Consider the following 25,400-nt stretch of genomic DNA (forward strand, 5'->3'; position numbering starts at 1 on the left):
ATTTTTAGATACGCTGGGTGCTGCTCCTGGCGTATACTCTTCCACACTGCTCATTGAACAAGGGTTGGCTCTCTAGCTTAATGGTAAAGATAGGTTTAGGGAGCCCTTAAAATGACTATCCATATTAACAGAGGTCCAGACCTTCAGTACTGTAATATCTATCTAAAATATTAATGGCTAGAAGCAGAGCCTGAATTATAAAACAAGAATGTGAGATGAACCACATTTTGTTGCATCATTTTGATGTTGAGATATAAAAGGATCCAGTTTTACAGATGATGGAGAAAATCAAAGAACTCAGTTCAGGATAAAGAAGTATCCAGCAGCACTGTGACCGACTGCTTCAATGAGATAAGCTCTCAAAGTTTAAGAATTATATGGCAGCTGTTAAGAAATAACGACATCTGATAATGCAGAAATAAATGTGATTGCATAGAATTTATAATCAAGATGTCATTCACATCACAGAGAGAGGGTTGAAATGGAAAGAAATCATCACAAAAGACAGTCTAACCTTAATCTGGCACTCCAACCATTTTCAAAGCCAAAAGGCCGTAAGCTCTTTTATGAACTAACATTTTTTTTGGAGGTAAGGGCAGCTCTTTACTAGCTGCAAGGCACATTCCTGCCTCACTGATAGGGGAATGATGTGCCTGGGCTGTGCCTGTAGTTGAGAAAAAATGGCCGTGTTCCAGTGTTAGAATTTACTCATCTTCTTTTTCCCAGGGTGAAAGAGTCAATTACTCGGGGACATAGATTTAAGGTGAGAGGAGAAAACTATAGAGGAGATGTGCGGGGCAAGTTTTTTACGCAGAGGGTAGAGAGTGTCTGGAATTCGCTGCCAGAGGAGGTGATGGAAGCAGGTACGATAGTGGTGTTTAAGAGGCAGCTTGACAAATACATGAATAGGATGGGAATAGAGGGATACGGACCCCAGAAGTGCAAAATGTTTTAGTTGACAGGCAATATGATCGGCGCAGGCTTGGAGGGCCGAAGGGCCCGTTCCTGTGCTGTACTTTTCTTTGTTCTTTGTTCTTTGTTCTTTGAGCAGATCTAGAAGAAGATGAGAATAGATTATGTTGCCAAGAAGCACAGTTCACTCTCAACTGGAGAGATATGAAGGTTCCGTGATATACTTCGCTAACATAGTGTGAGCGACAATAGACTGAGAAAGTAGAGAAGCAAATTTCACGACCATCCCTGCTGCTTCCCTATCTCTGACCCAGTGAGGAGATAAAAAAACATTTCTATTGAACACAATCTGTGCTGTTGTGTCAGTAGGATATGAGACCAACATTATTGTTAAAAATTGATAAAATCTCTGTCATGTATAGGTGGCAGAGAAAATAAAAATCCTGCTTCACAGATAACTACAAAACAGTTTTGAATGATTTTCCTGAACTACACAAAATCACAAATGTAAAATTATATTTATTTCAGTTCTAGGCATGCTATCAATGTTATCAATGTCATAAACACAAGTAAAAATATAATAAATATCCCCTGCTCTAGTCAGCCTCACTTATAAAGATATTTATCAGAGCAGTTTACTGACTGCATAATGTTCTCTATATTTGAGCAAAGATAAACCTATCGGGGAGGTCTTGTAGTGCAGTAGGTAGTGTCACTGCCTTTGAGTTAGAAGCTCTGGGTTCAAGTCCAGGACTTGATGGCCAAGGGGATGCCTTCATAATGTGGCCAAACAGTGTATCAACCTGGAAATCCTTCCAACACACACCAAATTCAGATGATAAGAGTGGGAGAGATTCCTGGTCAGACATGTGATGGAAAGAATGTTGGAGCTTCTACCATCACTATCCATAGCTCCACACTACAACATGCACGTAAAGGTACATGTTGCCACAGCAATTCAGACTTCCTGAGTGAACTGCAACACACCACCATCAAGTCTTTTGGATTGAGCTGTGTATTTTCTTCCTCCTGCCATTTTCTTCCAATATTTTTCCTCATTCCCTGGAGGTACTGGGACATATTGGGATATGGCTTTATGAGGGTCAATAGCAACTCCTCATCAAAATGGCCATTCTTCTTGTGTCCATAAAGCACCGTTTAGCATATTCCACCATGAGAAATCGTCCTTGTTCTTACCTGGCATTCCCTAAGCATTTATAATCTAGCAGGGGCCACTGACTAGTCACCAAAAATTTGTGCAAGAGACAACTTCATATAGAACCTGTAAAATTGCTTCAAAGATAGCAAAGTACTTTTGAAATGTGGCTGCTTTTTTAATATAGACAAATCAGTTTACACACAGCAAGGTTCCTCCAACACCATTGAAATAACTGACCAGATAATAGTTTTTTGCATCATTGCATCTGAGAGATAAATGCTGACCATGGCACCAGAATAACTTCCATATAAGGGCAAAGCACTGAGGATGTTGAAAATCTGTAATCAAAGCAGAAAACACCAGAAGTATTCAGCTGGTTGTTGTAATATGCCTTTAAGGAATAACAGCATGATATCATTAGAAGGGAAGTGTGTCATGCAATCCAGTCTTAGTTTCACTATTGCTTTTGAGTGGTACACACACACATACACTCACACACACACACAGCTCTGCTGCTGATGCCTTCAAGCTTTCTATCCTTCTATATTTGTTCTCACATGCTAGTCTAAATAAATTAACCCACAACGTAATTACACAATTCCTTATGAGTAATTGGTGCCTTTATATCTTTGTAACAATATGGCACTAGTCTGGCACCAACCGGGGAGAGAGAAACTGAGTTAAGATTTCAGGTTGATGATCATTGGCAGAACTCAGAACAGACGTGAAACATTCTCCACAGAAAACCTCACTATGTTTCTTTAATTAGTGCCACAGGATCTTTTCCAACCCATCTGAATGCTATATAAAAGCAAATTCTATCCCTGCACAGCAGATTATTCCATAGATTCACCAAAAAATAATTTATTCATGCTATTGCTGTAAAAAGAGACATCTTTTTAACCTATATAAGAGGACAACAACAATATATATGTATGTGAAGACAGTGCTGATTAATTGGCAAGTGGACTCTGTATGTGAAGACAGTGCTGATTAATTGGCAAGTGGACTCTGATTGGTAGAGACATTGTCATGGAGAATGCATCAGTGATGGTGACTGGCAGTTAACTGCCAAGTTAACAATGCTTGGCAAGAGTCCCAATGAGTGCAAGATGAAAAGCTATGACATGTCTCTTTTTTCAGCAATACTCAAATTCTGTACTCCCAAACGACTATTCCTTATATTAGTTCTTCAGAGGTGGTATCCTAAAACAAAAAGGTAATAGTGGTATTTGATCAACTTTATTGCAGTAACAAAAACAGAATTACCTGGAAAAACTCAGCAGGTCTGGCAGCATCGGTGGAGAAGATATCAGTTAACGTTTCGAGCCTTCACGACCCTTCGGCAGAACTGAAGCATAGTTAGGAGAAAGGAGAAATATAAGCTGGTTTAAGGTGGGGGGGCGGGGGGGAGAGAGAAGTTGAGGGTGTGGTGATTGTGGAGATAAGCAAGCAGTGATAGGAGCAGATAATCAAAAGATGTCACAGACAAAAGGATCAAAGAGGTGTTGAAGGTGGTGATATTTGTCTAAGAAAAGTGCTAATTAAGAATGGAAGACAGGACACTCAAAGTACAGCTCTAGTGGGGGTGGGGTGGAAAGACTAACAAGGTTTTAGTTTTAGATTTAAAAATAATAGAAATAGGTGGGGAAAGAAGAATCTATATAAATTATTGAAAAAAAAGGGGAGGGGGGAGAAACGGGGTGGGGATGGGGGGAGGGGGAGTTTAAGATCTAAAGTTGTTGAATTCAATATTCAGCCCGGAAGGCTGTAAGGTGCCTAGTCGGAAGATGAGGTGCTGTTCCTCCAGTTTGCGTTGGGCTTCACTGGAACAATGCAGCAAGCCAAGGACAGACATGTGGGCAAGAGAACAGGGTGGAGTGTTAAAATGGCAAGCGATAGGGAGGTTTGGGTCTTTCTTGCGGACAGACCGCAGGTGTTCTGCAAAGCGGTTGCCCAGTTTGCGTTTGGTCTCTCCAATGTAGAGGAGACCGCATTGGGAGCAACGAATGCAGTAGACTAAGTTAGGGGAAATGCAAGTGAAATGCTGCTTCACTTGAAAGGAGTGTTTGGGCCCTTGGACGGTGAGGAGAGAGGAAGTGAAGGGGCAGGTGTTGCATTTTCTGTGTGGGCATGGGGAGGTGCCATAGGTGGGGGTTGAGGACTAGGGGGTGATGGAGGAGTAGACCAGGGTGTCCCGGAGGGAACGATCCCTACGGAATGCCGTCAGGGGGGGTGAAGGGAAGATGTGTTTGGTGGTGACATCATGCTGGAATTGGCGGAAATGGCGGAGGATGATCCTTTGAATGCGGAGGCTGGTGGGGTGATAAGTGAGGACAAGGGGGGCCCTATCATGTTTCTGGGAAGGAGGAGAAGGCGTGAGGGAGGATGCGCGGGATATGGGCCGGACACGGTTGAGTGCCCTGTCAACGACAGTGGATGGAAAACCTCGGTTAAGGAAGAAGGAGGACATGTCAGAGGAGCTGTTTTTGAAGGTAGCGTCATCAGAACAGATGCGACGGAGGCGAAGGAACTGAGAGAATGGGATGGAGTCTTTACAGGAAGCGGGGTGTGAGGAGCTGTAGTTGAGGTAGCGGTGGGAGTCGGTAGGCTTGTAATGCCGTCTCAATTTCTCTGCTCCTCTCACCCATTCTAATCTGTCTCTCTCTGAACTCACTGCACTCCGTTCTCTCAGGTCCAACCCCAACATTGTCATCAAACCCGCTGACAAGGGTGGTACTGTTGTTGTCTGGCGCATTGACCTCTACCTCGCGGAGGCTGAGCGTCAACTCGCAGACATTTCCTCCTACCTCTCCCTGGACCATGACCCCACCACAGAACATAAAGCCATTGTTTCCAGGACTGTCACTGACCTCATCTCCTCTGGAGATCTTCCTCCCACAGCTTCCAACTTGATAGTCGCCCAACCTCGGACGGCCCGCTTCTACCTCCTACCCAAAATCCACAAACAGAACTGTCCTGGCAGACCGATCGTGTCAGCCTGTTCCTGCCCCACGGAACTCATTTCTCGTTATCTTGACTCCCTTCTCTCTCCCCTTGTCCAGTCCCTTCCCACCTACATCCGTGATTCCTCTGACACCTTACGTCACATCAACAATTTCCAGTTCCCTGACCCCAACCGCTTCCTCTTCACCATGGATGTCCAATCCCTCTACACCTCCATCCCCCACCAGGATGGTCTGAGGTCCCTTAGCTTCTTCCTTGAACAGAGGCCCCAACAATCCCCATCCACCACTACTCTCCTCCATCTGGCTGAACTTGTTCTCACACTGAACAATTTCTCCTTTAACTCCTCTCACTTCCTCCAAATAAAAGGTGTGGCTATGGGTACCCGCATGGGTCCCAGCTATGCCTGTCTCTTTATGGGGTATGTGGAACATTCCTTGTTTACAATAATTTATATAAATTTTTCTTTCCCCACCTATTTCCATTATTTTTAAATCTAAAACTAAAACCTTGTTAGTCTTTCCACCCCACCCCCACTAGAGCTGTACTTTGAGTGTCCTGTCTTCCATTCTTAATTAGCACTTTTCTTAGACAAATATCACCACCTTCAACACCTCTTTGATCCTTTTGTCTGTGACATCTTTTGATTATCTGCTCCTATCACTGCTTGCTTATCTCCACAATCACCACACCCTCAACTTCTCTCTCCTCCCGCCACCCCCCCACCTTAAACCAGCTTATATTTCTCCTTTCTCCTAACTATGCTTCAGTTCTGCCGAAGGGTCGTGAAGGCTCGAAACGTTAACTGATTTCTTCTCCACCGATGCTGCCAGACCTGCTGAGTTTTTCCAGGTAATTCTGTTTTTGTTTTGGATTTCCAGCATCCGCAGTAGCTTTTAGCTTATTGCAGTAACGGTCATCAAAAATCATCAACTGAGAGCAAACAAGCCAGCCAGCTTTGAGCGACAGAAATTTCCCTCACACCTGGTGTCAGTTTCAGGATTAACTCTAAAGGGACATCTTCAATATTGAGTTAAACTGATGCAGCTGCTAAAACATTTTTTTTCCTAATGACTTTACCTGCTAATAGTTCCTTACCTCTGGAGGGTGGAAAAACCTGTCAGCCACACTAATAGCTAATTTCAAAATATTTCTATAAACATTGCCAGCTTTATGTATGTAATCTAATTTCAACATGGGAAATCTATTCATAATATTATGCATAACAAGTCACTCATAATGCAAATGTCATTCACAAAATGAATATCTGTTAGTTGCTATGTCACTGACATAATTCTAAAAAATTGAAAGGCATATTCATTAATAGAACAGCCAACCCTTTCCTATTAATCTATTACAGTACAGAAGGGATTCAGCCCATTCTTCTTATACTGGCTCTTTGAAAGAACTATCCAATTAGTCCCATTCCTCATTGTGCCCTTTCCCCACAACCCTTCAAATATTATCTAATTGCCTTGGCCATAGAGGTAGGTTTAAGAAGGAAGGAGGGATAGAGAGGGGAGAGGTGTAAAGAAGAGATGCATGGGCAAATGAAGGAAAAAACAGTACAAACCGGGAAATAAGAATACTGGTCTGAACTGGTCTTGCATACCTTAAAATGGGACACAATGTTCCTTCTGGGATGGCTACCAATGGTGGAAATATCTTGGAGGGCTTGAGGCTGAAGGCGATTAAAGAAATAGAGAGGGGTGAGGCCATGGAGAGATTTGAACATAAATCAAAACGTTTCTTGAGCAGAAACTAATACTTACCCCTCAAACAATGTCACAACTGGTTATTGTCATATTGCTGAGTAAGGGAGTTTACGATGGGGAAATTGGCTGTTTCCCACATTAAAGCAGTGATGACACTTCAAAAGTATATCATTGGCTGTAAAGCGCTTTTGGACGTCCTATGGTCATGATAGGTGCCATTTAAATGCAAGTTTTGTTTTACATTAAAAGCCTATTGGCACTGAACAATGGGTGGTTAGGAATGTTAATCTGCTATTCCACTACACATTAGATTCGAGATAATGGAGAGCCATTGAGAATATTGCAGAGTAGCTGGCGTCCTATGGTTAGATTGACTTTTCATTCAATGCACCAGCAGGGGCCTAAACTTAACCGATAATGTAATGGCTGTGAGGTTCAGTGCTAAGATGGCGAGTGAATTCTCATCTAACAACAATTTATATTTATATAACATCTTTAACGTAATGAAATGTCCCAAGGCTCTTCACAGGAGCATTATAAAATGAAGTATGACACTGAGCCACATAAGGAGACATTAGGTCAGATGATGAAAAGCTTGGTCAAAGAGGTCGGTTTTAAGGAGTGTCTTAAAGGAAGAAAGTGAGCTACAGAGGCAGAGGGGTGTAGCAAGGGAATTCCAGAGCATGGGGCTTAGGCAGCTGAAGGCACAGCCATCAATGGTGGAGCAATTATAATTGGGAATGCCAGGTCTGATGAACACAGCCACTCAGTACTATGTACAGCTTTGGTCCCCATATTTAAGAAAGGACATATTGGCATTGGAGGCAGTTCAAAAGAGGTTCACTAGGCTGATTCCTGGGATGACTTATCAAGAATGGCTAAACAAAGGTTAGGCCTTTATTCATTAGACTTTAGAAGAATGAGGGGTGACCTTATTGAAATGTGCAAGGTTGTGAGGAGGGCTTGACCGGGTAGATGTTGAGATGATGTTTCCACTAGAGGGGGAATCTTGAACTAGGGCACATTGTTACAGAATAAGGGGACACCCATTTAAAACTGAGATGCGAAGGAATTTATTTTCTCAGAGGTTAGTGAGTCTGGAATTCTCTATCATAGAAAGTTGTGGAGGTTAGATCACTGGAAGTATTTAAAGAGGAGGTGGATAGATTTTTGAAATATTGGGGAGTTGAGGACTATGAGGAGTTGGCACAAAAGAAGAGTTGAGGCCTGGGACAGATCAGCCATGATCTTCCTGAATGGCGGGGAAGGCTTGAGGGGCCAAATGGCCTACTCCTGCTCCTATTTCTTATGTTCTTACATTCAGAGGGTTGTGGGGTTGGAGAAGATTTCAGAGACAGGGAGGGGCAAGGCCATGGAGGGATTTAAAAACAAGGATGAAAATTTTAAAATCAAGCTGTTGCTTGACTGGGAGCCAATGTAAGTCAACAATCACAGGAGTGCTAGAGGAATGGGACTTCCTGCAAGCTAAGGCACAGACAGCAGAGCTCTGGAGCTCTCAGTTGATTGCTTCTCATTCAAATTGGTAACTTTATTCGGTGACTTTACAAGTTAAACTCCAACACACAAAATTGAGGGAAAGATCAGATATAAACTTTTGTTCTCTATCTGGAAATGTCAGCTATGTTACTGGTCAACAACAGGGAGGTTGATAGACTATACGGTGAGCTGTGAACAGGCACTGCCTTTTAAGTGAAAAGGTTGATTCCAGGACTGTTAATGTGTGAGTTTAGCCTATAACTGAGAGACAACGTGCAAACTGTGTATTCTGTGCATTCATACATTTTGTGTAAAATGGGCCAATTTGGCGGTTCACAAATAAACCTCATCACAGTAGAGACCATTTTTTAGTCTGTCTTCAGAAAAGATAAGCAAATACAAGTGCGGCATGTGCAAAATCATTTGCATTAATTAACTATACACCACAAGGGGTCTTATGGAAATGGTCCCTGAGTTAGACGATCATTTAATTGGATATTAGGCAGGCAAGGTATTCTCCAGGCCATAGAGGGTATGAAGTCCACTTAGAAGAGCGATTGTTGGTCAGTTGCATGAGTGGGTAGTCAGATGTATTATGTTATTCCATTGTGCAAACAGGGATTTCTAGATCAGTACAGCCGAACCCGACTCAGATAGCTGAGGATAAGAAAATTAGCTACTTAAGCTGTGACAAAATGAATTGCAAGGTCAATATAGAATCATAGAATGACCCAGAAGATAAGGAGACCATTCGGCCCATCATGCCTGTGCTGTCTCTTTGGTAGAGCTAACCAATTAATCCCACTCCCCTGCTCTTTCTCCATATCCTTGTACAATGCTTTTTCCTTAGTGTATTTATCAAATTATCTTTTGAAATGTATTATTGAATCTGCTTTGATCACTCTTTCAGGCAGTACATTCCAGATCACAACACCAAAAATGTTTCCTCCTGTCACCTCTGCCTCTTTTTGCCAATCACCTTAAATCTGTGTCCTCTGGTCACTGACCCTTCTGCCACTGAAAACAATTTCTCCTTATTTGCTCCATCTCAGACATTCACGGTTTTCAACAACTCTATCAAATCGCGTCTTAATCTTCTCTGCCCTAAGGAGAACAACCCTGACTTCTCCAGTTTCTCCACATAAATGAAGTCCCTCAACCCTGGCACCATTCTTGTAAGTATTCTCTATGTCCTTTCCAAGGACCTGACATCCTTCCTAAAGTGTGGCACCCATCAATGAGCCCAAAAGTCCAGCTGAGGCTTAAACAGCGGTTTTATGTTTCCCCTTGTGGGGCATTCTAGAACGAGAGGCCATAGTTTTAGGCTAAGGGGTGATAGATTTAAATCAGCGATGAGGAGGAATTACTTTTCTCAAAGGGTCATGAATCTGTGGAATTCATTACCTCAGAGTGCAGTGGATGACGGGACGCTGAATAAATTTAAGGAGGAGATAGACAGATTTTTAATTAGTGATGGGTTGAAAGGTTATGGGGAGAGGGCGGGAAATTGGAGTTGAGGCTTAAATGAGATCAGCCATGATCGTATGGAATGGCGGGGCAGGCTCGAGGGACTGAGTTGCCTACTCCTGCTCCTAGTTCTTATGATCTTATGTTTATAATCGTTTACCATAACTTGATATTGTACTCCATTTCTCTATTTAAAAAGCCATCGATCCCATATGCTTCTTTAACCTCCTTTTAAAATTGGCCTGCTACCTTCACAGGATTGTGCATGCGAATCCCCATGTGTTCCTGGACCCTATTTACTAAAGTTGTACCACTGAATTTATAATGCCTCTCCTTATCCCTTCCCTCAAAACTGCAACATTTTAATGGCCCAGGAAATGATAGGAAATTGTTAAATCTTCCTGTGAACATTGTGTTTTGTTACTCAGATATTTTGTGTAATATAAAACAGGTTGTCAGTTCACAATTGGCCTTGTTTGAGGAGAACACTTTTGAGACTGCCTTCCAAAAAGATATAATGCATGTAACAGTACTTACAAGCAACAAAAGGTCTATTGTTACGATCCCCAGGTCATGCTATAGTTTAGCCAGATACTGGATGCTAAAACTTTTCTCCATATTATCAGAGATTGAAGTCCACCTCCAGGAATGACCAGTGGCACCAATACAGAAAGAACATCTACAATAGACATGTTAAGCTTGTAACCACCGCATACTCCCAGATGGTGCTTGGAGGCTCTCAGCATCAACTCTTGTTATTCCAATCGGGAACTGACAGCCTTTTTGTTCTCGCTTTATTTTCATTGATTTTCAGATTTATCATCTTCTGAAGCATTTTGTTTATGTGGTTCTTGGAGGAGAGCACTGTGACACATTGAATTTGTGAGCACGGGCCATGTGAGTGCTACAAATAATAGGTACTTAATGATGAATTTAAGTCATCAGCTTTTATTTTATGTGGTTCAGTGGGGCTGCAAGAGATGAGAGAGAGGACTCTTTTTACATTGACTGCTGAATGTGGTTGCTTCTCAATCAACGTATATGATAGTTTGAAAGATGATAGTTTTGGGATTGATTGATAGGGTTTTGAGTTTCATTATGACTGTTCTTAGTGTTGTTATTAATGATCGCAATTATTAAGTATGAATATCAATATTATTGTTTTATTGCTCTTGATTATTAATATACCCAGGTGTCTAAACCGATCCAAATCATTTCTGTGGGGATCTGCCAATGTTCCAGTTGAGTTATGATGGAGTCACAACAGCACACTGGTGACAGCCGCAAGAAATTTCAGGGCCATTATATTTGGCCAAGATCCTGGATTCGAGACGAAATCACATTTTTAAAAATTCTATCATGGGATGTTGGTGTCACTGGCTGGGCCAGCATTTGTTGCCCATCCCTAATTGCGCTTGAGAAGGTGATGGTGAGCTGCCTTCTTAAAATGCTGCAGTCCATGTGGTGTAGGTACACCCACAGTGCTGTTAAGGAGGGCATTCCAGAATTTTGGACCAGCGACAGTGAAGGAATATAGTTCCGTGCCAGGATGCTGTGTGGCTTGGAGGGGAACTTGCAGGCGGTGGTGTTCCCGTGTATCTGCTGCCCTTGTCCTTCTAGGTGGTAGAGGTCAAGGATTTGGTAGGTGCTTTCAAAGAAGGTTTGCTGAGTTGCTGCACTGCATCTTTTAGATGGTATATACTGTTGCTACTGTGCACTCATGGTGGAGGGAATTCATGTTTAAGGTGATGCATGGCATGCTGATCAAGCAGGCTGCTTTGTCCTAGATGTTGTTGAGCTGGTTGGAGCTGCACTCATCCAGGCAAGTGGAGAGAGTTCCATCACAGTCCTGACTTGTGACTTATAGATGGTGGACAGACTTTGGGGAGTTAAGAGGTTACACACTGCAGGATTCCCCATAACCTGCTGTTGCAGCCACAGTATTTATGTGGCTAGTCCAGTTCTGGATATAGATAGTGGGGGATTCAGTGATGGTCATGTCATTGAATGGCAAGAGGAGGTGGTTAGATTCTCCACTGTTGGAGGGCTGGTTCTTTCTTGGCAAATGTTACTTGCCATTCATCAGTCTGTGTGTTGTCTAGGTCTTGCTGCATATGGACATGGAGTACTTTGTTACCTGAAGAGTGACAAGTGGTACTGAACATTGTATATCATCTGTGAACATTGTAGTGCAATGGGTTAATAGCTATGGCGATGAGTTAGTGATGTATATTATGATGTAACAGTAACAGTAGTCCTGTGTTAGAGACTCTGTGAGAAGATGAAATAGTCTGTACTCAAGAGAGGTGTGCCTACCTGTTAGCTCATCATGTTTTTAGTGTATATAGTGCAAATAAAGCAGATTGAAGTAACTACCTGAGTCAGACAAAAGTTACTGAAGATAAGGTGGACCGATATAAAAAACAAACATCGCCACTTCTGACCTTATGATGAAGGGAAGGTTTTTGATAATGCAGCTGAGCCTGAGACTAGAGCTACACTTAACTCCTGCAGTGATGTCCTGGGGTTGGGATGATTGGCCTCCAATAACGACAACCATCTCCCATTGTGCTCGGTATGACTTCACCATGAGAGAGTTTTCCCCCTGATTCCCATTGACTTCAATTTTGCTAAGGCTTCTTGATGCCACACTAGATTAATGTCAAGATGTCAAGATCAGTCACTCATCACACCTCTTGAGTTCAGCTCTTTTGTCCATGTTTGGGCCAAGGCTATAATGAGGTCAGGCCTTGGTTGAGCCTGAACTGAGCATCAATGAACCCTTACTGCTGTGTAAATGCTGCTGATCACACTGTCAACAACACTTTCCAACACTTTGCTGATGATGGGGAGGAGGATTGGCATCGTAACTGGCCAGATCGGTCTTGTCCTTTTTTTTGCAACATGACATAGCTTGGCAATTTTCCACTTTGATGGGTTGATGCCAGTGTTGTAACTGTGCTGTGGCTTGGCTAGGGAGGTGGCTAGGCCTGGAGCACAAGTCCTCTGCTGGGATACTGCTGCTGAGATGTTGCTAGGGCCCATAGCCTTTGCTGTATCAGTGCCTTCAGCCATTACTTGATATCACCTGGAGTGAATCGAATTGGCTGAAAACTAACATCTCTGATGCTGGGGACTTCAGGAGGAGGCTAAAATGGATCATCCGCCCAGCACTTCTGGCTGAAGATAGTTGAAAATGCTTCAGCCTTGTCCTTTGCACTGATGCACTGGACACCCCCCATCATTGAGGATGGGGTATTTGTATAGTCCCCTTCAGGTGTTAGTTGTTTAATTGTCCGCTACCATTCACAATGGATGTGGCAGGACTGCAGCTTAAGTCTGATCTATTGGATATGGGAATGTTTAGCTTTGTCTATCGCATGCTGCTTCTGCTGTTTAGCATGCAAATAGTCCCGTGTGTAGCTTTCCCAGGTTGACATGCATGCCTGGTGCTGCTCCTGATGTGGAATCCCACACTTCTCATTGAACCAGGGTTGATCCCATGGTTTGATGGTAATCGCGCAGAATTCATAATTACAGAATTGTTACAGCGCAGAAGGAGGCCACTCAGCCCATCGTGTCTGCACTGGCTCCCCGAATGAGCATTATGACTCAGTGCCATTCTCCTGCCTTTTTCCCTTAACCTTACACATTGTTTCTAATTAAATAATCATCTAATGTCCTCTCGAATGCTTCGATTGAACTGCTCCACCACACTTCCAGGAAGTGCGTTCCAGGCCCGAACCACTCATTGTGTGGAACAGTTTTTCTCACATCGCATTTGCTTCTTTTGCAAATCACTTTAAATCTTTGCCTTCTCATTCTTGATCCTTTTACGAGCGGGAACAGTTTCTCCCAATCTAACCCCCTCATGATTTTGAACACTTCTATCAAATCTCCTCTGAGCCTTCTCTTCTCCAAGGAGATCAGTCCCAACTTCTCCAATCTATCTTCATAACTTAAGTTTCTCATCCCTGGAACCATTTTTGTAAACCTCTTCTGCGCTCTCTCCAATGTGTTCACATCCTTCCTGAAGTGTGGAGCCCAGAACTGTACACAATACTTCTCCAGCTGAACTCTAAATGGTGACCTGTACAAGTTCAGTGCAACCTCCCTGCTCTTGTACTCTATGCCCCTATTAATAAAGCCTAGGATACTATATGCCTTACTAACTGCTCTCTCCACTTGTCTGCCACCGTCAATGACTTATGCGCGTTTACACCCAGGTCCCTCTGCTCATGGACAACCTTTAGAGTTTTACTCCTTATTTTATATCGGACAGGATTTTTACCTCGTCAGGCAGGCGTGGCGGGCAGGCCTGAGAGCAGTTGCGAAGCTGACAGCCGCCCGCGATCGGGCCCTGAGCTCGATCTCACACTGGCTGGCCAATTAACAAGCATGAATCAGGCGCTGCAACACTGAGCGCCGCCTGAGTGGGAGCAGGAGGAGGGTGAGCACGGAGATTTGCGCGTGCACGTGGGAGCGCGCGCTGAAAGCTCCCTGAAGGCACAGATCTGCCTCAGGGAGCTGAAGATTTTTAAAAACACAGATGAAAGAATTTAAAAATGTTAAAAACACGTTCCCTCATGTGGCTCTGTCACATGAGCAGGGACATGTTATAAATAAGATTTCAACATTTTTATTGTATTTTTAATTCCTGTTGGAAAACTCATCCCACCCGTAGATAAGGTTTCATAAAAAATCCAAAGGTCAGTGAAAATTTCCATTTAATTATGACTTTAATGGCCTTAATAGGCCTGTTAATTGTCAGTGAGTGTGCTGCCGACTCCCGCGTGCACCCGTCGACCACAATATCATGCAAGCGCACAATGACATCAGGGCGCTCACCCAACGTCATCGCACGTCATTTTACGCTCGAGCGGGTCAGGCGCAGACCCGCCCGCTCAGCTAAAAATTCTGCCCATTGTCTCTTAAATGGTAGAGCGAGGGCTGTGTCAGGCCATGAGGTTGCAGCTTGTGCTGAGTACAATCCTGTTGTTGCTGATGGCCCACAGCACTTCACAGATGCCCTGCTTTGAGTTGCTGGACCTGTTTTGAATCCATCCCATTTAGCATTATAGCAGTGCCACGCAACATGATGGGTGGAATCCTGAATGTGAAGGCAGGACTTTGTCTCCACAAGGACTGTGCAGTGGTCACTGCTACTAATACTGTTATAGACAAATGCATCTGTGACAGGTAGATTGGTGAAGGTGAGTTCAGGTAGCTTCTCTCTCTTGTTGGCTCCCTCACCAACTGTCACTGGCCCAGTCCGGCAGCTATGTCATTCAAGACTCAGCCAACTTGGTCAGTAGTGGTGCTACTGAGCCACTCTTGGTGATGGGCATTGAAGTCCTCCACACCGAGTACATCCTGATCCCTTGATACCTTCAGTGCTTCTTCAAAGTGCTGTTCAAGGTGGAGGAGTACTAATTCATCAGCTGGGAGGGTGTCGGGTATGCGATACAGAGTAATCATCAGGACATTCCCTTGACCATATTTTACCTGATGCCATGGGTCCAGTGTCAACGATGTGGACTCCCAGGGCAACTGCCTCCCAAATGTATACCACTGTGCCACCACCTCTGATGGGTCTGTCTTGCCATTCGGAGGAGTTTAGGACGTTGCAGTATGATATAATTTGGTGACCATGACTATGTCAGGCTGTTGCTTGTCAGAGACAGCTCTTCCAATTTTGGCCCAAGCCCCCAGATGTTAGTACAGAGGACTTTGCCTGGTACTGGACACGATGTGTCATTATCATTTCCAGTTCCTAGGTCAATGCCAAGTTGTCCATCTGTTTTTATTCAATTTTGACTTTTCTATAGCTCTTTGGTACAACTGAGTGGCTTGCTGGGCTGTTTTAGAGGGCAGTTAAGAGTCAACCACATTGCTGTGAGTCTGGAGTTACATGTATGCCAGACTGGGTAAAAACAGCAGATATCCTTTCTTAAAGGACAGTAATGAACCAGATTGGTTTTTACAACAGCCTGATAGTTTGATGGTCACCATTACTGAGCCTAGCTTTTGATTTCAGAGATAAAGGCGAAACACTGCAGATGCTGGAAATCTGAAACAAAAACAAAAAGTGCTCAAAGTGAAGAAGAATCATACGGACTCGAAACGTTAACTCTGTCTTTCCCTCCACAGGTGCTGTCAGACCTGCTGAGTTTTTGTTTTTGTTTTGATTTCAGGTGTTCTATTCATCAAATTTAACCAGCTGACACTGTGGGATTTGAATTTGTGTTCCCAGAACATTAGCCTGGCTCTTTTGGTTGACTAAAGTAACATTACCTCTACACCTAGCTTAGCCCACTCCCATTAAATAGCCTGCCAGCAAGGAACAAGGCGCAATGACCATTTAATGTATCACAATAGCATCAGAGCCCTGAATGCAAGGAAAATCAGGGACAACGAGCCTGAAGTTTCCTGGAATGCACTAATGGGGTGTTAGTCACCACTGTGTGAGTCACAGCAAAGAAGCAGAGTGCAATGCAGCAGTACAAATGGAGGAAGCTGGGTTCAAACTGTAATAAGTCCAATCACTTGTCACTTCAAGGGTTAAATTATGAGGAGAGATGACATAAACCAAGCTTGTATTCCCTGTTTTATATATAAAATTAAATGGTGATTTCATTGAAGTTTTCTGGGGGGAATCTAGGACAATAGATTAAACTCAAGCCAGGCCATTCGGGAGAGAAGTTGGGAAACACTTCTTCAGGCAAAGACTGGTAGAGGGGGGAAACTCTCACCTGTTAAAAAAAAAGTCAATGTTAGCTCAATTAATAATTTTAAATCTGAGCTTGATAGATTCTTTTGTCAAGGGCATTAAGGGATATGGAACCAAGGGGCTGAATAGTGCTAGAATACTGATTAGCCATGATCTTACTGGGTGGCGAGCAGGACCTTCTTGAGGAACCAACTCTTCCTATGTTCTTCTGCTCCAATAACACTGCCTCCTACTGTAATTCATTATTTCACACAAATTAATGGGCGAGATGTCAGCCAAAGCATGAACAAGATAAGAATACAGGAGAGCGGTTGTCATTAAAAAGAACTGAAAACAGAAATAAGCTTTTCAGTGCCTTAAAAGAGGAAGTACCGATACATATAGGAAATTCACACCACTAACAGGTTTGCAATTAGCCAGAGGACCTAAATAACGACAAGTCATCAAAAGATTAATCGATATCACCAACAATTAATGAGTGGATTAATTCACTTCATTTCACAGGAATACAATTACAATGTGTAGGGGTTCTTCTTCTACCTGTTAAGTTGTATATGTATAAAATTAAAGAAGTCCTAATATGTCAAACAAAATATTGGCCTAGATTTTATGTCCCTTCTCTTGCCAGTTATCCTGAGGGACCGGAGTGTGATGGTGTCTTGGGTAGGCAGGGTCATACGTACGAACATACGAACTAGGGGCAGGAGTAGGCCACTCGGCCCTTCAAGCCTGCTCCACCGTTCAATAAGATCATGGCTGATCTGATTGTAACCTCCCACCTACCCCCGATAACCTTTCACCCCCTTGTTAATCGAATCTATCTAGCTCTGCCTTAAAATATTCAAAGACTCTGCTTCCATCGCCTTTTAAGGAAGAGCGTTCCAAAGACTCACACCCCTCTGAGAGAAAAAATTTCTCCTCATCTCTGTCTTAACTGAGCAACCCCTTATTTTTAAACCATGACCCCTAGTTCTAGATTCTCCCTCAAGAGGAAACATCTTCTCCACATCCACTCTGTCAAGATCCCTCAGGATCTTAAAGGTTTCAATCAAGTCACCTCTTACTCTTCTAAACTCTGGTGGATACAAGCCTAACCTGTCCAACCTCTCCTCATAAGACAACCTTCCCATTCTAATAAAAAATAATCTAATTCCTATTAGTCTAATAAACCTTCTCTGAACTGCTCCTAACACGTTTACATCTTTCCTTAAATAAGGAGACAAGTACTGTACACAGTACTCTAGATGTGGTCTCACCAATGCCCCATATTAACTGAAGCACAACCTCCCTACTTTTGTATTCAATTCCCCTCGCAATAAACCATAACATTCTATTAGCTTTCCTAATTACTTGCTGTACCTGCATACTAACCTTTTGTGATTCATGCACTAGGACACCCAGATCCCTCTGAATCTCAGAGCTCTGCAACCTCTCACCATTTTGATATGCTTCCTTTTTATTCTTTCTACCAAAATGGACAATTTCACATTTGCCCACATTAAACTTCATTTGCCAGGTCTTTGCTCACTCATATTACCTATCTATATCCCTTTGTAGCCTCTTTATGCCCTCCTCACAACTTACTTTCCAATCTGTCTTTGTGTTGTCAGCAAATTTAGCAACTATACCATCTGTCCCTTCATCCACGTCATTTATATATAAATTATAAAAAGTTGAGGCCCCAGCACTGATTTCTGTAGCACACTACTCATTACATCCTGCCAAACAGAAAAGGACCCATTTATGGCTACCATCTGTTTCCTGTTAGCCAGCCAATCTTCTATCCATGCCAATATGTTACCCCCTACACAATGAGCTTTTATTTTCTGCAATAACCTTTGATGTGGCACCTTATAAAATGCCTTCTGGAAATCTAAGTACAGTACATCCACCAGTTACCCTTTATCCACAGCACATGTGACTCCGTCAAATAAATCCAATAAATTGGTTAAACATGATTTCCCTTTCACAAAAGCATGTTGACTCTGCCTGATTGCCTTAAACTTTTCTAAGTGCCCTGCCATAACATCTTTAATAATAGCTTCTACTGTTTTCCCTATGACAAACGTTAAGCTAACTGGCCTCTAATTTCCTGCTTTCTGTCTCACCCTGCCCTTTTTGAATAAAGGCGTTACATTTGCTATATTCCAATCTAATGGAAACTTCCCCGAATCCAGGGAGTTTGGAAAATTAAAAATACCACATCAACTATCTCACTAGCCACTTCTTTCAAGACCCTAGGATAAAGTCCACTAGGACCCTGGGATTTGTCAGACCACAGCTTCAACAATTTGCTCAATGCCACTTCTCTGGTGATTGTAATTTTCCTGATTTCCTCCCTTCCTTCCATTTCCTGATTTACAGCTATCTCTGGGAGGTTACATGTATGCTCTATACTGAAAACTGATGCAAAATATCTGTTCAATTCATTTGCCATCTCCTTACTTTCCATTATCAATTCCCCAGACTATAGGACCAGTGCTCACTTTGTTAACTTTTCTTAAGTAAATATCTATAGAAACTCTTACTATCTGTCTTTATATTTCTAGCTAGCTTTCTCTTGTACTCTAACTTTTCCCTCCTTATTAATCTTTTTGTCATTCTTTGCTGCTCTTTACATTCTGTCCAATCTTCTGACCTGCCACCCGTCTTTGCGTAGTTATATGCTTTCTCTTTAAGTTTGATACTGCCTTTAACTTTTTTAGCTAACCATGAATGGTGTGTTCTCCCCTTGGAAGTTTTCTTTCTCATTAGAATGCATCTATTCTGTGTATTCTGAAATATCCCTTTAAATGTCTGCCACTGCATCTCTATGTATGTGTCCCTTATTCTCATTTGCCAGTTCACTCTATCTAGCTCTGCTTTCGTTCGTCACAATTGCCCTTATTTAAGTTTAAAATACTAGTCTTGGACCCACTTTTCTCTCCCTCAACTAAATGTAAAGTTTAATCATATTATGATCACTGCTACCTTGGGGTGCCTTCACTATGAGGTCATTCATTAATCCTATCTTGTTGCACAGTACCAGGTCTAATATAGTCTGTTCTCTGGTTGGTTCCGGAACATGCTGTTCCAAGAAACTATCCCAAAAAGATTCTATGAGCTCCTCACCTAGACTACCTTTCCCGATCTGATTTTTCCAGTCTATATGTAGATGTAAATCTCCAAGATTATCGCAGTACCTTTCTGACAAGCTCCCATCTCTTTATTTATACTCTGTCCTACTGTGTAGTTACAATTAGGGGGCCTCTACACCACTCCCACAAGTGGCTTTTCACCTTTATAACTTTTCATCTCAACCTAAACTGTCTCTACATTCTGGTTTCCTGACCTTGGGTCATCCTCTCTAATGCACCAAAACCAACATTAATTAACAGAGCCACCCCTCCATCTTTACCCAGCTTCTTGACCTTCCTGAATGTCATATACCCTTCAGCTTTCAGGGCCCAATCTATATCACCCTGTAGCCATGTCTCTGCAATGGCTATCAGGGTCACACTCTACAACATCACTCCTTCATTTCTCAGAGGCTGTGCAGAATGCTAACTCTATGAGAATGAGGTTAGTTTACATCTCCCTCTACTTGAGTCATGTGAATACTGGGCACAGAGGGCCATCAGTTCATGCCAAGTGTTCAGCGTTGGTAGGTGTGCAAGGAAGTGGTTAGTGAATAGCCTCACACTGGTACACCGGTAGCTCAGGGGCTGCTGACATCCTTCCCAGGCCTCCTCCTGCAGCTTTGCATCCCTATTTTCAGCAGGACTCTCCACAAAGGCTGAGGTGCACAATTCCTGTATAATTGACTCCTGGCCCTGAAATTCGACAGGGTCTTGTCCTGTTTTTATAATGATATAAAAGCACCAATCACTCATAAGGGGTTAGGTAAATACATTGTGAGTTAATTTTTTAAACTAGGCACATGAGAATGTATATACATGGACCAAAAGCTTAAAGACATCAACAGCAGGGCTGTGTGTGCTGTGTTCTGCTCACAGACCAAAGTGAAACTGAGACTGGATCACATGACACATTTCCATTCTAGAGATGGCATGCTGCCATCCCTTAAAGGCATATTACTAGATGTATTTCGATGTTGGCCGCTGTCTGGAGATATGTCCAATCCAAGTCAACCAGAAAATCCCAGCAAATGTACTGAAGGAATGCAGCTCAGTAACAATGAAGAAGAAAGAAATAAAAAAGCATACAATTCTCTCACAGCTCACATGTCCTCAGGACATCCCAAAGCGCTTTACAGCCAATGAACTACTTTTGAGGTGTCGTCACAGTTACAATGTGAGAAATATGGGGCTTGAACCAATAATCTTCTAACTTCAACACAAGAGGGTTTTCAACTGCGCCAACTTGGAGACAGTTTACTAGAATTGCACTTTTTGTTGCTTTACAATGATGAAAAATATTTTCTGCAATGACGATGTGACTTTCTTTTGTGCAGCTGGCATTGTTTGTCAAAAACTAGAACAGGACGTGTACAGGAGTGGGGTAATGTTTGCAAATTGCCTGCCACATGGAAAAGTTTTGACACCTGTAGCTTAAGGTTGCAATTGATGTCATGCTGTACGAGGAAGAATGTAATTTGCAGAGGGTGCTTCAGCTGAAAAGGCTTCCACAGACACTTAATTGAGTTTGCACATACAAGAAATACTGAAAGATTCTGGGTATTCAACATCACTACTAAAAATTTCAAATAAGACCGTCGACGGAAGGATGCATTGTTATGTGTGTTTGATCAAGGGAAGGTTTTGAGTGTGAGCTTTGGGCAACTGTTGAAAATCTTATCATTTCGTTATTAATAAGAATATTGATGCATGTAAATAGATCCCCAGAGTCTCAATCTTTAGAGATTATACTGATATTATTAAAAAATGGAAAAGATAAGGAGTGAAAGTGAATAGTGTGACAATTTAATGTCATTTTAACCTGCCAGTATGACAGCATAATTTCACCCCAGTAGAATTTTGTGTCTTCTGTTGTATTACAGGCTTCTGAAAACGAGAGAATAGAGTGGAAAGGATTCAGTGGGAATAAGGCTTGGCTCTTCTACTTTGACCTTTTTTGCATCCCTCCCTCTACCTCTCTACCTGTTCGTACAACATTCCTTACCCCACCTCGCTTCACACTCACTGGGACATTATCCTGAAACCCTGTCTACTTTGCTAGCGCCCAATCTTCCCATAAAAACCTTGTCAAAACAAATCTCCTTGATCATGCCTCAGATTATCTTCCCTAATTTATCTGTCATGCTACGACCGGGATGGGAGGAGTGCGTGAATTCTCCGCAGTCTGTACCATTAATTTAAATGTTCAATTTTCTCACCAAAATGGCCAATTGTGTACCTATACTTCTCGTACCCAGAAGAAAAAAGACTCGGGCCAGGCTTCTTGCAAAAGCTCAGAATGATTATTTTATTTTAAATCAAAACTCCTTTTAACAAGTTGCAAGTACTGGTCAACACACAATTGAAATTGGGAAGTATAGCTATTTATCTCTTCCTAAAGAATGCCCCCAGCACACACACAGACACACACACAGGCAAACAAAGGACAAGCAGATAGAGTCTCACTGTAGAGATGGGCTTTGAAGGATGGGGGCTATAAAATAAAGGATAAAGTCCGCAGGGCCTCGACGCTGTCAACCTGGAGTTCCCTCATGGGCTGCTGGTCCTGGTGGACCTCTGGAAGTTCTCATCACCAGCTTTGCAGGTACAAATGTAGACTAGTTACACTCAGATGAAGGTTCTTTGGCTACAGGTTGATAGCCACACAGTTTTAAGCAAGATAGAGAGAGGGAGCCAGTCAAGGTAGCCTTCTTTCCTCAGCTTGTTCTCCAACAAGACTGCTTTCAAAACAAGGTGAACTTAGGACCTTCTTTTTGTAGAAAATCCCAGGGTAAGTATCATGCCAAATCCTTCCATTTTGTAAAAGAAAACTTCAGTCCTGAGAGCTATGATTCTAACAGTCACAATCAATCAGGGTAATGTTCAATTGTTCTGTGTTTGATTATGTGAGTCTGCTTACAATTGCTGCTCACTGTGCTTGATTAGTTAAACCTGGGTGTGGACTCAGAGAAAAGTAAACAAACTGTAGAAAGATCTGGAAGCCAGAGCTGAAGCATGGAGTAGACATCTTAAAGCACTGTGAATAAAACCTGTTATACACATATCGAGATATAAAATATACAACACTCAGCATCTACATTTTATCCTTTTGGGACATTTTAGCATTATAAATGTTCTGTTTCTGTATGTTAGTTATTGTGTTCCTGCTGGCAATTGAATTATGCAAGATGTTCATTCCATTTTGATTGTAAACCAAAAATTAAGGAATAAAGATGAGCTAAAACAAAATTCAAAATTCAAACAAATTTGATACAATCTATGTGCTGAATCTATTTTCTGTGGAGACAGCAACATTACCATGAAGAATAAAGGCATACATTTATAGAGTACCTTTCACAACCTCAGAACGTCCCAAAGCACATCATAGTCAATGAAGTACTTTTTGATAAAAGCCAAAAACTGCAGATGCTGGAAATACAAAACAAAAATAAAAATACCTGGAAAAACTCAGCAGGTCTGACAGCATCTGTGGAGAGGAACAGTTAACGTTTCGAGTCCGTATGACTCTTCAACAGAACTAAGGAAAAATAGAAGAGAGGTGAAATATAAACTGGTTTAAGGGGGGGTGGGACAAGTAGAGCTGGATAGAGGGCCAGCAATGGGTGGAGATTGCCAAAAGATGTCATAGACAAAAGGACAAAGAGGTGTTGATGGTGGTGATATTAGTACTTTTTGAAATGTAGTTAATGTTGTGAAGTAGGAAACAAAGCAGCTAATCTGTTCACAACAAACTCCCACAAACAGCAAGGTGGTAATTATCAGATCATACTTCTTTTTGGTTATGTTGGTTGAGTGAAAACATTGGCTGGGACACTAGGGAGAACCTCTGTTCTTTTTTGAACACTGTTATGGGATCCTTTACATCTCTGAGAGTGTAGATAGGAGCTCAAGTTAATGGTCGGGATTTTCCGCTCCCCATCATGGCAGGCATCATGGTGGGTGCAAGGGCTAAATCTCACGAGAAGGCCCAAAGCCAGTTTTACAATGATGTAAAATGAAAACGCAATTGTGCGCTTCAGCCGTCAATGGCCACGTTTCCCACCACCGAACATCGCAAATGTCAGTAGCATAAGCTGTCCCAGTTTCTGCTGAGCTCAGCTGATTGACACTGGGAATGTTGGAAACCTGTTTGGCTGAGGGCAGCGCTCATAAGCTTTGAGTTTAGGCTCATATCATCAAAACCCTGCAGAGAGACAGTGGGCAGATGGAGTTGGGCGTTACATGAGCCTTCCCCATGTGTTAGCACATCTCTCCTTAAACACCGCACCTTTACCTGTCATTAATACAGATGGGATAGGAGCACACCCCTGCCTCAGTCATTCAGAGCCAATAATACACATGACAGGACCCTATGAGGAATGGGAACGAGGTTCAATCCACAAGCACGCTTCACTTGAAGGTGCAGGCATTACTGATATGGAGCATTATGTTGAAATGGGACACTCACTGTGGTGAGATGGTAGCGCACTGCACAGAAGAGAGTCCCAGGAGAGAGACCATTGCCATAAGTGGGTGCAGGAACCAAAGTATCAGACATGATAGACAGTAACACAGCTCATCGTAATAAAGAGGCATAGACAAGAGAAGATATCAAATCATCGTGAGTCTATTTACATTTGTGAACATTATATACATGTGGTTAACACCAATGTTGTGCAACTACAGCTTCTTCACTTTCCTTACTCTGCCGCTATATCTTGGTGCTCCACCGACATCAAACAGCGGAGGTGGAGAAAGCCTGCTGATTGTTGTTGTCTGTGATGACTTTGGAGGGCATCCTCTGGAGGGCCAAGACCTGGTGAGCCCCAGCCTGCTTTGAATGTTCTGCTGTGGGGCAGGTGCACCCTCCTTGGCCTGTGGAGCTGGAGGTGATGGGGTCTCAAGAAGGGAGGATTTGAATCAGCCGGACATTCCCAGAGTCACCTGGATGGATGGCCCCGGGGTGTCGAGCTGCTGGTCCTCCTCCCTCTGGGTGGCTGAGGATCCCTGGTTGACTCCATGAAGAGAAGGGGCAGCTGGAGTGAGATCGATCTGCCCCCCACCCCTCTTGCCCCTTTGATGCCACCAATGGCTACAGCGATGGAGTGCAGCTCTTGCAGCAGTGCACAACCGATGTCCTGGACCAAGGTCTCTACAACGGCCACCAGCCTGCAGCATTGACCTCAGTGCATTGGCATGCCGGCACTGTCACCTCAGACTGAAGTCAAACAGACTCCTCGATCGTGCCTTGCAATCTGAGGAGTGCAGCTGACATTCCTTCCTGATGTTCCCGAGCTTGTCTTTGCAGTTCCAGCAACTGATCTAGGACCGAGTCTGGAGGCTCGTCATCGGACTCGGACTCAGCAGAATCGTGGCCTCCACCGGATCTCCAAGTACCAGCGATCTCCGATGCCTCTGCCTCTGCCTCTGCCTGCTGTGGAACAGATGGTGTGCTGCGCTCACCAGATTGTAACACTGAGGCTACTCTAGAACTAGGTCCCACTGAGGCGTGTGTCTCTGAACTGGTGGAGGGTGTAGGTGAGCGCTGTGATAGATCTTCAAAGGTGCTGTCCTCAGGTTCCTCCTCTGAGGTGTTGATGGGGCTGGCATTGAGGGCCTGGCTGGTGGATGCCCTCAGTAGCTTCCCAGAGGTGCCTATGAAAGAAAGAAGAGACAATTAGTGCCTGGCAGGTGACTCTGAAACAGCAGAAATCACTCACAGTTTGGTCGTCTGATGGATATTCTAGTGCAGGATCCTCTCTTGGGTTGGCGCTGCCGACTTCACTGTCCTCTACCTCCTCTGCAGCCAACTCCCCAGCTCTGTTCCCAAAGTCCGT

At 43.1% G+C, this 25,400-nt stretch overlaps 1 long non-coding RNA gene across 1 annotated transcript in view; it reads right to left on the reverse strand.

Annotated features, from left to right (window-relative positions):
* LOC144690787 (uncharacterized) overlaps positions 1 to 25,400 on the reverse strand; it is a 169,228-nt gene that overhangs the window by 59,466 nt on the left and 84,362 nt on the right. Inside the window, exons 2-3 of the long non-coding RNA XR_013578963.1 lie at positions 6,651 to 6,719; positions 2,309 to 2,409 (exon numbers count right to left, since the gene is read on the reverse strand). This is a non-coding gene — a long non-coding RNA (uncharacterized LOC144690787). The remainder of the gene's footprint in view (positions 1 to 2,308; positions 2,410 to 6,650; positions 6,720 to 25,400) is intronic.

The sequence above is a fragment of the Cetorhinus maximus genome, chromosome 2 (assembly GCF_964194155.1).
Source record: "Cetorhinus maximus chromosome 2, sCetMax3.hap1.1, whole genome shotgun sequence".
In the NCBI taxonomy this organism is placed as follows: Eukaryota; Metazoa; Chordata; class Chondrichthyes; order Lamniformes; family Cetorhinidae; genus Cetorhinus; species Cetorhinus maximus.